The sequence below is a fragment of the Stegodyphus dumicola genome, chromosome 4 (genome assembly GCF_044657685.1).
Source record: "Stegodyphus dumicola isolate Sdum_Otavi_A_Nest chromosome 4, ASM4465768v1".
Lineage (NCBI taxonomy): Eukaryota > Metazoa > Arthropoda > Arachnida > Araneae > Eresidae > Stegodyphus > Stegodyphus dumicola.
In genome coordinates, this window is record NC_140771.1 from 167,279,853 (window position 1) to 167,294,888 (window position 15,036).

General features: G+C 35.6%; 1 protein-coding gene across 4 annotated transcripts in view; it reads left to right on the plus strand.

Moving 5' to 3' along the window:
* The window catches only part of LOC118198792 (high affinity cAMP-specific and IBMX-insensitive 3',5'-cyclic phosphodiesterase 8B-like), a 419,321-nt gene that overhangs the window by 235,038 nt on the left and 169,247 nt on the right, over positions 1-15,036 (plus strand). The gene's annotated exons all lie outside the window — the stretch shown is intronic.

Below are 15,036 nucleotides of genomic sequence, written 5' to 3' on the forward strand. Positions count from 1 at the left end.
GAAATTTTTATGAGCATTCGCAGCATTATTATAATTAACAGAAGATGTATCAACGTAATACCTGACCTTAGAAACATCTTCTATTATGAGTTGGTTTTGGGCATTAATTGTGCGTTTATTTTAAAACAGTTATAATGCATCATTGTTTGAGTCTTTTATTTATATCATTTAAATTTAATGCTCATTTCTGTCCGTTGTTACGTATGTTTTAAATACTCTCTGTTTTCTACCCTTTCCCTAAAATAACTGTATCAATAAACAGAACTGAACAATAAAGTCAAATAAAAAAATACAAGACTCATAAAATGATTTTGTTTCGTGCCTGTTTTAAAATAAACGTACTGTATTTGTATTTTGTGTCAATCACGACAGCTGACTTGCTCTATATTGTTCGTAATATCCTTCGAGGATGTTTCGAAGGTGATTCTGCCTTTTGATTTCAATTTCAAATGTGACGCAACGTCATTTCCTTTACACAAGGAAGACAGAAGACGAGAGAGAGAGAATAAAACAAGGAACGTGGTGTGACGTTGTTCTGTCAGGAAACTGTCGCCTATGAGGGCGAGATAATCGCACCCCTTGTTATCTCGATCGCACTACACTTACATTAACTCTTTATTTCCGTTTATTCTCGTGTCGAAAAGATAGAGATTTCCATGGGGTAGTTGATTGCACTGCACGATGAAGAGCTCCTTAAACGTCATCTAAGCACATCATCCCTTAGGATTTTGGGAACAACGTTTGGATAATACACTTTTTAAAAGTTCAAAGGATCGACACTGCGCAGAATTGACACTAGCATATGATAGACATTAGTTACCGCCTTATGATCGATATGATAAAAACGAAGCGTTGAGAATAACGTACTAATAATAAAAGATGCAAATTTGCCATCTACGCAGAGTCATCAGAAGCATACGTTACGGTCCACACTGGCATTCCAGAGACACTAGTATACAATTTACATTTTAAAAACACAGATAAGACTTATAATTACCAACGGTGCATAATCAAGAGGTTAAGAATTTGATTAAATTATTTTTTAAGGCTACTTGCATAGGATCAAAACTGGTTTTTGTGCTGTCGTGTCGATCCTCTGCCTTTAGAGAGATTGTCTTTGCTATGCTGCCAACACCAATTCCCTTTGAAAGATTATTTGAATATGGCGAGGCATACATTGCCTATTTGCCTAAAGGGGAGAATGCCTTCGTGGGCGACGTTTTAAGGATAGGATAGGAGAGGAATTAGCTTACAGGATGCCAGGACTTTTCTGCAGTATAGTGATAGAGAACAGTATCAGGATGCCTAATCCAATGAAGCATCTTACAGAAGCTCCGAACTAACTTTCCAAAATATTTTCATGCAGTTATTATTTAGAAGGTCTGTTCATAAAGACTGTTTTATAACAATCATTGCTGATAATTAGCTTAGCGTTATTCCGAAAGATGTTTGGCAGTACTGTCGATTTCGTAATAAAATTTTGGATTATTCGAAACAAGTATATATATTCGAAACTCGTGTTCGTTTGTAGTTGGTCTAACATTTTGATGTGTTTACAGAGGCTGTTCACACATTTTTTAGACGATGTATATTGTATTCACAAAACTAAATTACATAAAATTCTTGTGTTTTAAATGTTCTATTTGACATCCCTTATTCTGAACTATCTTTCGACACCGCAATTTCCAGGATAATAATGCCTTTTGAAGTGGCAGAAGAGATATTCTATCTCATTCCTCCCGAACAGCTTTCCAGAGTCCTGTTAGGATTTTGGGAACAACGTTTGGATAATGCACTTTTTAAAAGTTCGAACGCACAAAATTCCATAGGTGACACATCGGGAGATTTAGTAGGGATATCAGTGAAGGGTATGGCCTTGATACCAGTTTTTTGTTCCATTTCTTTTAGGAAATTTACAGTGAATTTTGATGTGTGACTGCTAGCTTTGTCCTGATGGAGTCTCACAGATTAATGGCACTGTGGGTAAAGCGATGGTATTTCATTCAGAAAAATTGGCGATAAAATATGTTCCTGATAGTATTTGGAACTAATCCTGATTTTTTTTCACTCTTTTTATTTTTAACTTGCCATTATAAGAAAAACCAGCAACAATCATGAATCCCTTAGAAAAACTTTCTTTCGATTCTTTGAACCATGTACTTAAATTTTTTTCTCCCCTTTTATGATAATAAATGGCTCTTTTTTTTTGTTACAGTCATTTAAATACACCCATGCTTCATCTATTGTGACAATTGTTTTCCATTTTTCTTTGGATGTTTCTCATATAGAATTCTGCAGCGTGTCCTGCGTTGAGCGAAATGCTTTGGAAGAAGACGATGTTTTTTCGCTTTCTTAAGACTTAAATCAACGTTTATCCTTTTGTTTGCAGTGGACACCGAGCATTTTAATGATTTTGCAATTGTCCTTTGACTAGGGGGATTTTCTTTTAACGAGGCCCACCATCGGCCGAGCGGAAAAGTCGCTGAACACTGGTAGTTCGGTCCAAGGTTCGAATCCCGCGAACGGGCTGGCTGCATGGGCGGTTTCGTGGTTTTCCCCATGTGTAAGTGTATACGAGCCAGTTTCCCTTAGAAAGTCCTCCACGAAGGCATCCCATCCCTTAGGCAGATAGCCCTCGAGGCTTTGCCATAATCACACACACACACACATTTTCTTTTAACATTAAACAACGTACCTTTGCAATAGTCGAAGATGTCCGTTTTTTCTTTGGATACTTGTTTGGAATTTTTGTCTCACTTGAGGCTGCAATTTGACGTTTTTTCCCTTTCTTATTGATGATATTACCTATCGACGCTATAGATATTACAAAACCATGACTCTCACATCGTTTTTGAATAACGGAGTATGCATATTTCTCTTCGGAAAGAGCCTAAATGTAGCCTTCGAACCACTGCTTTGTTAAATTCGCCATTTTGAATAAAAACAAAACTTTCAAGCCACAGACGGTAATTTTGATTTTTAAAAACATAGTACAATTTCAATTACTTCTTTTGCAGCAAACAACTTTTTATTACCGCTTACCAAAATCGTCTAAAAATATGCGAACAGCCTCTGTATGTTAGTGGGCATGAGGAGAGATAGTACTCTGGTATGCCTCTGTCACGGAAAACACATTGTCTGAGGAAGATATTTCCCTCATAGTAATATAGAGATCGTTTAGAAATTGGAGCCGTTTAATTAATGTTCTTAAATGCCCAGTCTGATGGCCTTTATTCTGGGCTATAAGTCGGCATTTGAATTTCCATGATAAAAAGGCTTATCGTAAAATTTCCAGGGTGTTGATTTCCATTCCTCTTTCACTTATTACCAGAGTCCATCAATCGCGGTGCTTCTGCGCTTAGAAATAGCTCTTTTCGAGAGACCAAAAGCATAATAGTTCATAATTGAAACATCAGGAGATTCTGCAGGAATACATTGAAAAGATATGTATGCATTACTTGTATCTGTCTTCATTTTTTTTCAAGAAAAACCGTGCTACCTTTCCGAAGTATGACCTTGTTGCTATATCTTGATGAAGTTCCACGTTTTGAAAGACATAAAAATAGTAGAATTCCTTCCGGAAGTGAATCATGAAAGCTTTGTCATGATAGTACCCCTTGAATTAATTTTATATACGTATTTTTCAACTCATTTTATTTTTAATTTTTTTCTTATTTTTATTTTAAAAGTTTTAAATCTGTAAGAGTGTCTTTCTTATCTTTAATTTGTAAGAGAATCTTGCGACAGTCATTAACCCTTTACTGAAACTTGACGGAACCAGGTTTATATATTATTTTCTCTTCGTTATTGATTATAGATAGACCTTTTCTTGTTGCAAACATTTAGGTAAAACCCATTCTTTATCGAGGGTCACAATGTATTTTCATTTATCTCCTGCTCAAAGCTTTGATTTCTGCATCGGTGTATTTCTGCATTTTTATTTCCAATGATTTAACTTTAAAAACAATAGAAACACCACGTCTCTGTTTCGGGTTTTGAAAGCGCAAATTATTTTCGAATTTAGAGTAGTCTTTCCATGGCGAAGTAATGCTGGAAGGTTTTCCCCTTTCCGATTAATAATGTTGCTTATTTTTCACTTATAAATTTTAACACCATGCATTTTGCAATGCTTTTGAATTATGCAATAGAAATATTTCTCTTCGGAAAGCGCAAAAACATATAGCGGCTTGTATACATGCGATATTTTGAAAGCAGGATGCATTAAATGAAGCAAACAGTGTTAACTCGTTTTGAATAAAAGTTGCTGTCAGAAATTTTTATTCCAAAACATTTGCTTTTTAAATTCTTTATCGAAATCGTTCTAATGATGTGTGAATACCCTCTGTAAGTGAGAACGAGCCACGTCCAGATATAAATTGATTTAAACGGGGGTTATTTTCATGTAGATCAGGCACCGACATACCATCGACTCTGCGTAAAATCAGCAGTAGCATAGGATCAATTCAGCGTAGCATCGGTAAAACTTTTAATTAGCAACGGTGCATAATGAAGAGATCAAGTGCATAATCAAGTTTTGAGATACATCCATAATATCGAAACCGACATAGTATCGAAAATGGTATTTGAACTACCGTGTCGGTTTTTTGCAACAGAGATCTTGTCGATTCTACGCAGTGCCGAACCTATACCACGTGCCATTTTAAATTCTTTGTAAACACGAAGTTTCTGTGCGCAGTAATTTACATAATGCGTAGCGCATGCATTTGCGAGGGAAATGCATCTCCAAGTAATATATCCACGATGCGAATGCGGCACAGAATTGACACTGCATGGAACCGAAAGCCTCTCTGATGGCAGACCATGCTGTGATGTAACATGATCGACAAGGCAGCTCAAAACTCAATTTTGACTTTATGCCGTGTTGATCCTACGCAGGTACACGAAAGAAGTAATAATTTAATCAAATTCATTCTCTTTTGATTGTGTCCCGTTCTTAATTATAGTTCTTGGTTACGCTTTGAAATGTTCATTGTCATGTTCCGTGTCGACGCTCTGCCGGTGTCAACTCTGCTCGTATGCCTGTGAAAACTTATTCCTGTAAAGGCGAAAAATAAGCATTAGTTATTTCATTCATTACTGTGCAATAATTAAATTTCGATTTTAGTCGTATCGTCCGTATGCCGGTAACTATTGTCTGTTAATTTAGGAACTTCAAGATCGTAGGGAACATCCCACCATTTGAACGTAACATGTGTCATCCGTATCACACAGAGGAAATTAAAGAATTTTAAAAAATTGCAGGATTCGGCCTTTCTTCAGCGGCAGTTGTTGCCATGAAGTGCCTCTTCTAAAGTAACAGAGTGTACATTCTGTTGCCTTAAAATAGAAACTTCAATGTTAGCAGACTATATAATCTGTTAGTTTAAAATGGGTACTACAAGGTCATTTTCTTTCGATAAAATTTGACTCATAACCATGGGAACGATAGCTGCGGAAAAAAGGTCTACTCGCTTAATTATTACCGCCCTTCATTTCCGTTTAGCGTGCTTCGATTCTAAGAAGCACGCGAATGAAGGCTGGTGTGAAATGCAGCCTAAAATAAATTACGCGGAGAAAATAACTGATGTTCAGTGATGACGATATCAGTTTCGACTGCAAATGGGGGGGGGGGGCTGGCAACTGCTTAAAGTGTGTATTTTATAGTAACAGACTAAACAGACTATAGTGTCAGTCCTGCGCCGCTATTGGTTCTACACGATATTTATTCTATGCTATTTTGTCCTATGCAGTGTGGGTTCTACGGAATGTCGGTTCTAGGAATGTAATCTTTCCCAATATTGGCAAGGATGAAAAGAAATTAGCTAAATCATTTTTAAATTCTTGCAGGTTTACTAGTGTTAATCTATTGCTAAATTTAAAAACTTCCTTTTTATTATATTAGTTTCTGCCCGGGAAAAAAATTTGGTTACTCTGGGAAAGTTCAAAATTTGCATAGATCCAGTTACACTGCAACTTATCAATTTCAGAATGCCCAAGCAGTCAAGCATTATAATAAGCTACACAAGTCTTCCTTCTGTGTCTTTTTACAATTTTTCAAGATCTGTAAGTGTTTTCATATAATTTTCGAAATTTGTGATATTCTTTTCAAGAAATAACAAGCTCTCGAAATGATGCAGTTTAAAACAAACTTCATTTTGCAATTCATAGTTTTCATGAGCATTTGCACCATTATTATCATCAATAAAAGATGTTTCAAACACCGTATATTACACGTATTTCGTACAGAGTCTCTTTTAAATCCATATGCACAGATTTATCAATACAAAATTTAGTATGCGTATGTATAGAATGTGTTCGTAATGGACTGCTTTAAGTTTTTTTTATGATAACTATTCATTATAAGCCTGTATTACCTAAAACAAAGTTTCTCTAAAGAAGGTAGAGGATTCATTTCGGGAACAGTTTCAACACGAGTGAGTAAAACGTTCTGAACTTTTTATTTTGGTTTTAAGTTAAACGAAATACTTAACTCAGGTCTCTCATTGAGAGAACTTTTTACTTTGATTCTAAGTTAAACGCAAAAAGTTCTGTCTCTCTACGTGCGAAATTCGTGAAGATATTAGAATGTAAATTTTACTACTTAGATCACTTTTAGACACACAGTTTCTACTAAAATTTTATATTTCCAAAACTTTCCCTTAAATTTTCCTCAAATGGGGGAAGTGCATATACTAAACCGAATGGCCATTCAGCAGTATTAATTGTTGTTGTTAATTAACCCTTTTGTGGTTAGTCCTGAGAAATGTGTTTTGTGCATTTTCTGGCCTCCTTCGAAATGAGAAGCAGAAATAGATATTAAAAGTTTTAGATCGTAAATATAGCTCTGATCATTGCTTAGTTGGTCGAAAACATCATTAACTAAGCATATTATAAGGCAAGACAAACGAATATTTCCGAAGTACTGAATATAGGGTATCAAAAATATATTTTATTCGTTACAGTACTGTTGAAAATGCTCATAAAAATTGTTGATTGAATCTACTAAATATCTTATTCATTTCAAATTACTATTATCAGTTAAATGGATTATAAAATTATAACTGAAGTTAATGAGAAGCACGTTCATCTTTTTCAAAATACTCAGTGCAACTCAAGATAAATTTAATAATATCTTATATCTCGGACATGTCGCGCAGACGGGAAAATGGTTAGTGGCTCTAACTGCTGTACCGAAGGCCTCTGGTTCAAATCCCGGAGAATGCATGGATGCAGACTGCCTGCCTCTTATTGGAAATACATGTGAGATCAACGTGGATGATGAATGGCGTTGTAACTTAACGTAATGGAATAGCCCAGAAAATTAAGAAACTTGGTTTGGTCTGGTTTATTTTTTACGGCAAAGGCTATCTGCCTAAGGGGAGGGGTGGCTTCGTAGAGGACGTTTTAGGAATGTTTTCTCGTATCCACGTTACACATGAGAAAAACCGCGAAAACGTCCGTACGGCCGGGCCATTCAATGGCCCTTCTAACCCGGATCGAACTACCAACATCCAGTGCTTGACCTCTGAAAACTAGGCAGAACTCGGCTAAAGATGTTTCTGACGTTAAAGAATGGAATATCTGTGCTTTTGCAAACTTATTCGTTAAGTAAATATACTTCATGCATATCATCTTATAATAGAAAAGGTAAAGAGAAAAACAATATGCCTGGCGTGGTCACACTCCACTCATCAATGTTTATTAATGTATAAAAATGTTAAACATTAGTAAACATTGTTTAGATGTATATAGTGAAGTTTATGATTAATTTCACGAGTTGATTTATTTTGTTACTTTACTGCTCATTTTTGCGCAAAGTTTGAATTATGTTATAAAATAAAACAATAAAATAATTAACGACTAATCTTTGTCTAATCTTTATTTAATGCTATTTATTTATTATTTAATTTTGTTTAATGTTGTCGCCAACTTTCAAAATTGTATACAGCTTTAGAGCTGTATATATTCTCCACATTTTCATATTCCCATTCTCATTCCCATGCAATTTATGCCATAGTGAGTTTCACGCTTCATTCAATTCATTAATAAATCGGGAAGCTTACTAGGTATTAAATAATCAAAAATCTGTATGTATGTATGTATGCAGTATTGTGTTCCTCGAATTGTGAAAGAGCGGCGTCACCTAACGCCACCAGATTTTGAATATACATAGCCCTCTTTCCGAACATGGGCAATTCGAAACTTAAATTTTTAATTTTTTTTATTTGCTTCCCATTTTGTGAGATTTGAAGAAATTTTTTATGAAGAAGCAGTGGTTTAAAAGCGATGTGTAGCCACTCATCAAAGCGTACGATGTATGGGTTTCAAATTTGATGAAAAGCTCAGCGACTTAGAGGAAATATGTGTCACTCGGTAAAAGGTAAGCTATTTATTTGTCTTTCAAATTTAAGAAACACACCTGGCGATTTCAAAGAAGTGAAATATTTGGTTATTGACTGAAATAAAATATTTCTAACATCTACGCGTTTCTGTGTTGCTATTGAGCAAGGCGCAAGATATTTAATTTTCCTTTCAAATTTAATTTATGTTTTATTAATTAACAAACTAAGCGACTTAGAAGCAATAAACGGAGCTATTAATCTGTATTAATTATTAATTCCTAATTGACCTGTAAAATTACAGTAGCAGCTTTCATTAAAAGTATTATGTTTTTTTTCTTATTTTAAAAACCAATTACAGTGGTGGCCGCTTAAGTGGCTAGACCGTATGTGTAGTTATTAGTCACGCGCCGCAATAACCCAACCTCTCATTTGAAATCAGAGAGTATAATATCCAACCCAATATCTCTTGTAATTCCTATCTATACCTGCATGTCACTGCTAAAAGAGTTCCTGATACGTTGCCTTGGAAAATGAAACGTTTAATGAAGAGGCTTCGAACGGAAATTTTAATGATCAGCATATCATTAAAAGTTCCGTTCAAAGGTTTTACTGATTCAGGATCAGATCGGATAGCTTCGTTTACTGTTCAGCGTTTCTATATTTCCATCGCTGTGTATATTGTTTAAATTGATAAGGTCCATAAGTCACCTTGTATTTGCATTTATATTTCGCATTTCGCTTTTTCTCAGTTGATGTTTTTGTAATAATATAGCGAAAGATCTTTTAATGTATCCTGAAACAGAAGTATGAGGTTAATATTATAAACTATTTTAGCTGAACTTTTAATTTCGTGAGATTATTTATATTAGAAATGAAACCTGAATTATTTATATTATTTATATTAGAAATGAAAAAAAAAATTGTGGGCTGTTACGTTTCGTTGCATTATACTACCATACATTCATCATCTTAACACTCTGAAAAGTGTTTTTGGTGCACGAAACGTAGCACTCGATGTTCAAACTCATCTATAATAATAAAAGCAAGTGTAATGTGTCTGTCTGTCTGTCTGACCGAGCTCTCCAGCCAAATCTATCGCACGCAGGGACCTGGAATTTTTTATACGGAAGCACAAAGGGGCTGGCCACCAGACCTCGAAGCCCGATTTTCGATTTTTGAATTAGAAAAATTTTAAAAAAATTATTTATAATTAATTAATCACGGTTTTTTTGACTCACTGATATTATTATTTGTTTTCAAATAACGTTCGATTGTAACAATTGATTTCTTTATTCTAGCGTTAGTTTGCTGTTTTGACGATACATTAAATCGATTAATTACAATTCATTTCTTTTTTGTAGCTTGTGGGGGGGGGAAGAGAGAGAGACAGTCTACATGTCCTACACTACTATTCCTGCGCTATTCACTTATCTGCATTTTCTAAATGCACGGGCAACGCCGGGCGGGTACACCTAGTTGTTAATAAATGTAGAAAACATTTACCCAAAATAACAAAAACCACTTTAAAATTCTGAGTTAAAGCGCGGATTGTTTGTTGAATATTAATGACAGACATATTGATACTCATGGGCATTTGCAACATTGTTTCGTAAGAGGAAATTAAGTGTAGTGCGAGCAATCGTGACTCGTCAAATTCGAGTCGTATTCCAAAAGAAAATATTGTTTACCAAATAAAAATTTTCAGGTTCAAATAGGACGTATAAAAGCCTCTAAGCGCTAGTAGTTCGATTCCAGGTCTTGAGTACCAGCGACGAGAGGGCTGCATAGGCGGTTACCTGTTTTTCCCCATGTGGAATGCGGATACGAGCCAGTTCCCCCTTAAAAAAGACCTCCATGGAGGTGTAGCACATAAAAAATTTAAAACAAAGGCTGTCTACCACGTTGGACACTTTTAAAGCGGAAATATACCGTGGTACCACTCTATTATTTTGTTTAATAAGTAGATACTATATTATTAAACTTAGTATTTATTAATGAGAAGAATGAAACTTAATAATATATATTTAATGAGAGGAATGTTTTTGCATTTCATTTACAATCTTTGAAACATTCGATATAATCTTTCAAGCTTGTAATTTCCTTTCTGATTTCCCCCTTTTGTGTGTGTGCGTGTGTGTGAGTTGAGTATGTGTTTCCTAAACGGTTTCTGTTCATGTTTTTAAGCTGATTTAAAGCAGAAAATGTCATTTCACACAAATAAAGTCATAAAAAATTTTAGGCTGTCTTGTACCATTAATGTCTTGTACCATTAAGAATATTTTTCTGCAAATGAGATCAAAAGTCGATTATCCATGTACAGTAATTTCAAAGCCCCGTCTACGGAAGCTTCGAAAAACTGTTCTTCTGTTTATGCGATCCACAAGCATCAACTAAAATTTTATCTGTAATCTGGTTATTGTTTCACTGCAAACAGGAAAATATATTAAAAAAACTCTTGTTTTCCCAGAGTCCATCATTTTAAAATATAAATATATCCCATATAAAAGGAGAATATTATGCGTTGAACGCATACCAATTAGAGAAGCGCTATGAACCCTTAGGAGTTCACAGTTTAAGAGTTTTTGGTCTTATTTTATTAATTAAGTAAAACTGTTTACAGTTCTCCTGAAAATGATAGTCTCATTCTCTCTTGAAAATTATAGTTATAAGATGTAAAAGACTTCAGAGTTTGTTAAGCGTACATATAAATTTTGAGAATGTGCTATAATTTATCAAATTTCAGATTAATTTGTAGGACTCAATACTGTAATAAAATGAATTTTTATGGCAATACATCATCGATGATCCAAAGGAACTATGTTATTTATTAAAATTGTGTTTTTTGCTGAGCATTTGAAATGACTAAAGGAACAACATCACAATCGGCATGGCATTCTTTTGAGTGTAGAAATAATTCGTTTGAATGATGCCTGTGATGAATGTCGGTGTTTTCTTAGCAAGTCATTTCATTGCAGTATTGTTCTTTTTCAAGGTTAGCGAGTGATTGATTCAAACAGCAAAGGAAAGTTTTTATTATACAGAATAAAATACGCTGGAGACCAAAATAAATTGGAGTAGTTCTAATAACTTTCAAGATATTGTTCGTCAGATTTATAGAAAAGAGAAAGCATAATTTCCTCACTGCTCGCGGGCAGCATACTGTGCTAGTTATGAACTTCATAGATAATAATAGTCATGAGTAATTTCTAAAAAACAAAAGTACACAGATTCAAAAGGCTGGATGTACTATACTCGCAATGAAGGCTCAAGTAACGGAGTTTAATTGAACTTGCTGTAATAAACTGACGGACTTGCTATAATAAGCTGATGATCAGAAATTATCAAAAATAATTTATTAAAAATACGCATGTGCGAGAAATCGCTTGCAAAAGTTTTTACAAGTTATACAACGTTTTTGATCTGTCAGCAATCCGTCTTTAATTTGGCTATTTCTCAAAATAGTAAATACTTTATCAAAATAATTGTATAAGGTATAAAATTAGGCAAGGCAACAATGTTGTGTTTATGGCATAGATTTTAGTCTACGCCTAACACAAGGTTGTTACTTTGCCTAATTTTGTTTTATTTTGGCATGTTTGTCTTCTCTCTTTAATTGTATGATACGTTTGTTTATACAATTTTTGAGTGTATAAGATGTTAAATGAAGGCACAGATTGCGTCAAAGATGAACCATGCGGTGCAAGACCACCCACTTCAACTTGGGTTCTTAGCGATTACCATTTCACAATCTGGAATGATATCGAAGAAGTTCCTATACCGCTTAGATCCTAGCAAGTAATTTTGAAATTTTTATTTAGGCTTACGCCGCGCGTTTTTGTTTCTAAAAGCAGCAACTTGCTCAGATGGCTCATGAGATGCTTTCTTAAGGCTCTTCTTAAAATGAATTATTACCAGTAAAGAAACATGGATCTATGCTCTTGATACAAAAACAACCGACAATCAAGTGATGTCGCCTGGAAAGTGAAACAAGTCCGAAAAGACCACGTCAGAGTTAGTCAAAAATCAGTTTAACGTTGACTGTTTTTCTTTCTTCCCCCGATTGTCGTGGTGGTCAAAAATATTCTTTACTTAATTTCGTGGTATTTTCGTGAAGCAATGCGAAGCAAATGATCTGAATTATGGCAATATAATTCATGTATTTGGTATCATAATACTATACCTTCCGCAAGGCTCTTGTTGGAGAAATTATACAGCTTCACAAATTTCGCAATCGCCTGACATAGAATTGCAGACTTTTCTTATTTCCGTAGATAAAATTGCTGCTCCATGGGTCACCATTTTTCTGTTGACGTAATAAAAGAAAATTTGCTGCGAGTCTGGAAGTAGTTTTACAAAAACCATTTCAAAACATGTTTTGAAGATTAAATTGAAAAAAAAAATGTTAGCATAACTGCAATCGAAGAGAATTAGTTCGTAGGGGATGTAATAAATAGGGACCAATGAATTTAAATCTGAAGTTTTATGGTATCATTCTAAATACTTTTACATCACAGTAGATACACAATGTTCGTAGAAGGTGGCTGAAGTGCCACTGAATTAGGGACAGCAGGTCATTAACGAGTTGGGCTTTCTCTGGCCTTGATAACGGCTGCCACACAACGAGGATTAGATTCGATAAGTTTACGGATGTATTCAACGGGAATGGCTTGCCAAACATCGGACAGAACTGTTCTACAATTCAGGAACGGTCGCTAGTGTTGTGTGACACTCATTGCTTTTACACCTTTCTTCAAAACATCTGGAAGGTGCTCAGTAGGATTTAAGTTAGGGTTTCTGGGTAGCCAATTCACAACAGAGAAGTCAGAGGAATGCTTATCTAACCTGACAGTAGCCAACCGTGACCTGTGAGAGGTGCAGTTAATTTGTTGGAATACTGCATTTCCGTGTGAATGACAGAATAAACATAAATGGATGGAGGTCATCTCTGAACCATTCTACGTACCAAATCGCATTGAGCGAGATTGGTACAAGTACCAAAGATCCCAAACACTGCCAAGACAAACACCTCAGACCATGGCTGAGCTGCCATGGCCTTGTACAGCTCCAACCTGGCATGCAGGATCCATGGCTTCATAAGCCTGACGCTATATTCTCAGCCTCCCGTCGGTGTTAAGCAGTCGGAATCGAGACTCATGATTCTATGCTACTTGTTTCCAGTCCTGTAGAGTCCATTCTCTGTGTTCTCGTGCCCAGGCAAGACGTGCACCCTGATGGCATGCACTGAGCAATAGTACTGTCGTGGGTCTACAGCTCCTGAAGACCATATGGTGAAGCTAGGGTTGTACGATCTGTTGTTGTTGCTTATGCTCACTTGTCTAACGTAGTCAACCTAAGCCCACGAAATTCCTCGTAGCAAGGAGCGCTAGATTACGGTTGCCGTTGGCAACAGCCTTGAGCACCATTCAGGTGACAGTGCGATTTAACCCAATTTTGATGGAGAGTATCCGGGGGGCAGGGGTCCGAAGGTCTTCCATCAAACCTCATGAGAGGACTTTCAGGTGGCCTCATATTTAGAGGACCGTCATGCCACACCGATAATATACAATTACAAGACGATTTTGGGAATTGGATGTCCGATGCGTTGAGCGCCTGCTATCTTTCCGCGATCAAAGGTGTCTAAATCAGGAGTTTTACCCATACTGGCAATTGAAACGACTGATTAACAACAACTATTGGACTAGCAATATATGCAGTTACCACAACGCCCTCACGTGAGCATAAATGCGGCGCAACGTTACAAAATTTGCATAGCCATGTCTATCCCTAATTCAGTGGCACTTCAGTGTATATATGTAATATATAATAGCAATAGCGCCGGATTTTATTTTTTAGTCCTTTTGAATAAATTTTGAAATTCACCAATTTTAAAGTTTTTCGTCTTATTTTGCTTTATATATTTAATATATATCTTGTAAATCTCAGGGAGTAATTTATTAACAAATGCCGATTAAAAATTCCGTATTGGGTAAAACAATTTTCATTATTAACTTTTTATTAACCCGAAAAATTATTAAAGAATATCTCATTAAAATTTTGTGCAAAATATTACGGATAATGGGCATTCTTCTAACTGGCCTTTCTTACTGTGTAGGGTTTATATTTATTTTAACTAACATTTATTTTAAGTTTAAACTATCTTTCCTGTCAAGCCTTACTTTCCCCTGGAATTGCCAATGCCAGAGTATGTAAATTTTAGTAGAACGCGCAAAGTATTCAAAATTGTCAGCGGAAGTAATCTGAGTTAAATAGAAGGGAAACGAGTTCGAAAGTGTGCTTTCTTGCTTCACGAGCGTGGAGGTGGCTAGTTAGAATTTGAAGAACCACGCGTTTCGGCCTGTGTGCTTGCCTCGGTAGATAGTTAAATCTTTCAACGTAATATTCAGAAGTTTGCTGAATTAGCAGCGGTATCTTAGAACGCGGTTAGGTTAGTTACGTTTAGATAGCCTCGTAGGTAATCACTTGTTATTATTCATTTTTAGTTTCTTATTTTTATTTTACCGCCGGGTCGGTGTAGTTTGTGAGTGTCAAGAGCACGCATCTGTAATTTCTAAAGTTGAATAAAAAGGGATTTAAACCCTTCTCAAGACTTTGTGTACTTTCCAGTTCATAGCAGTCACCACTATTGTTGCATGCAGGTTGGGAGCGCGCAACATTACAACTGTACGCCGAATGC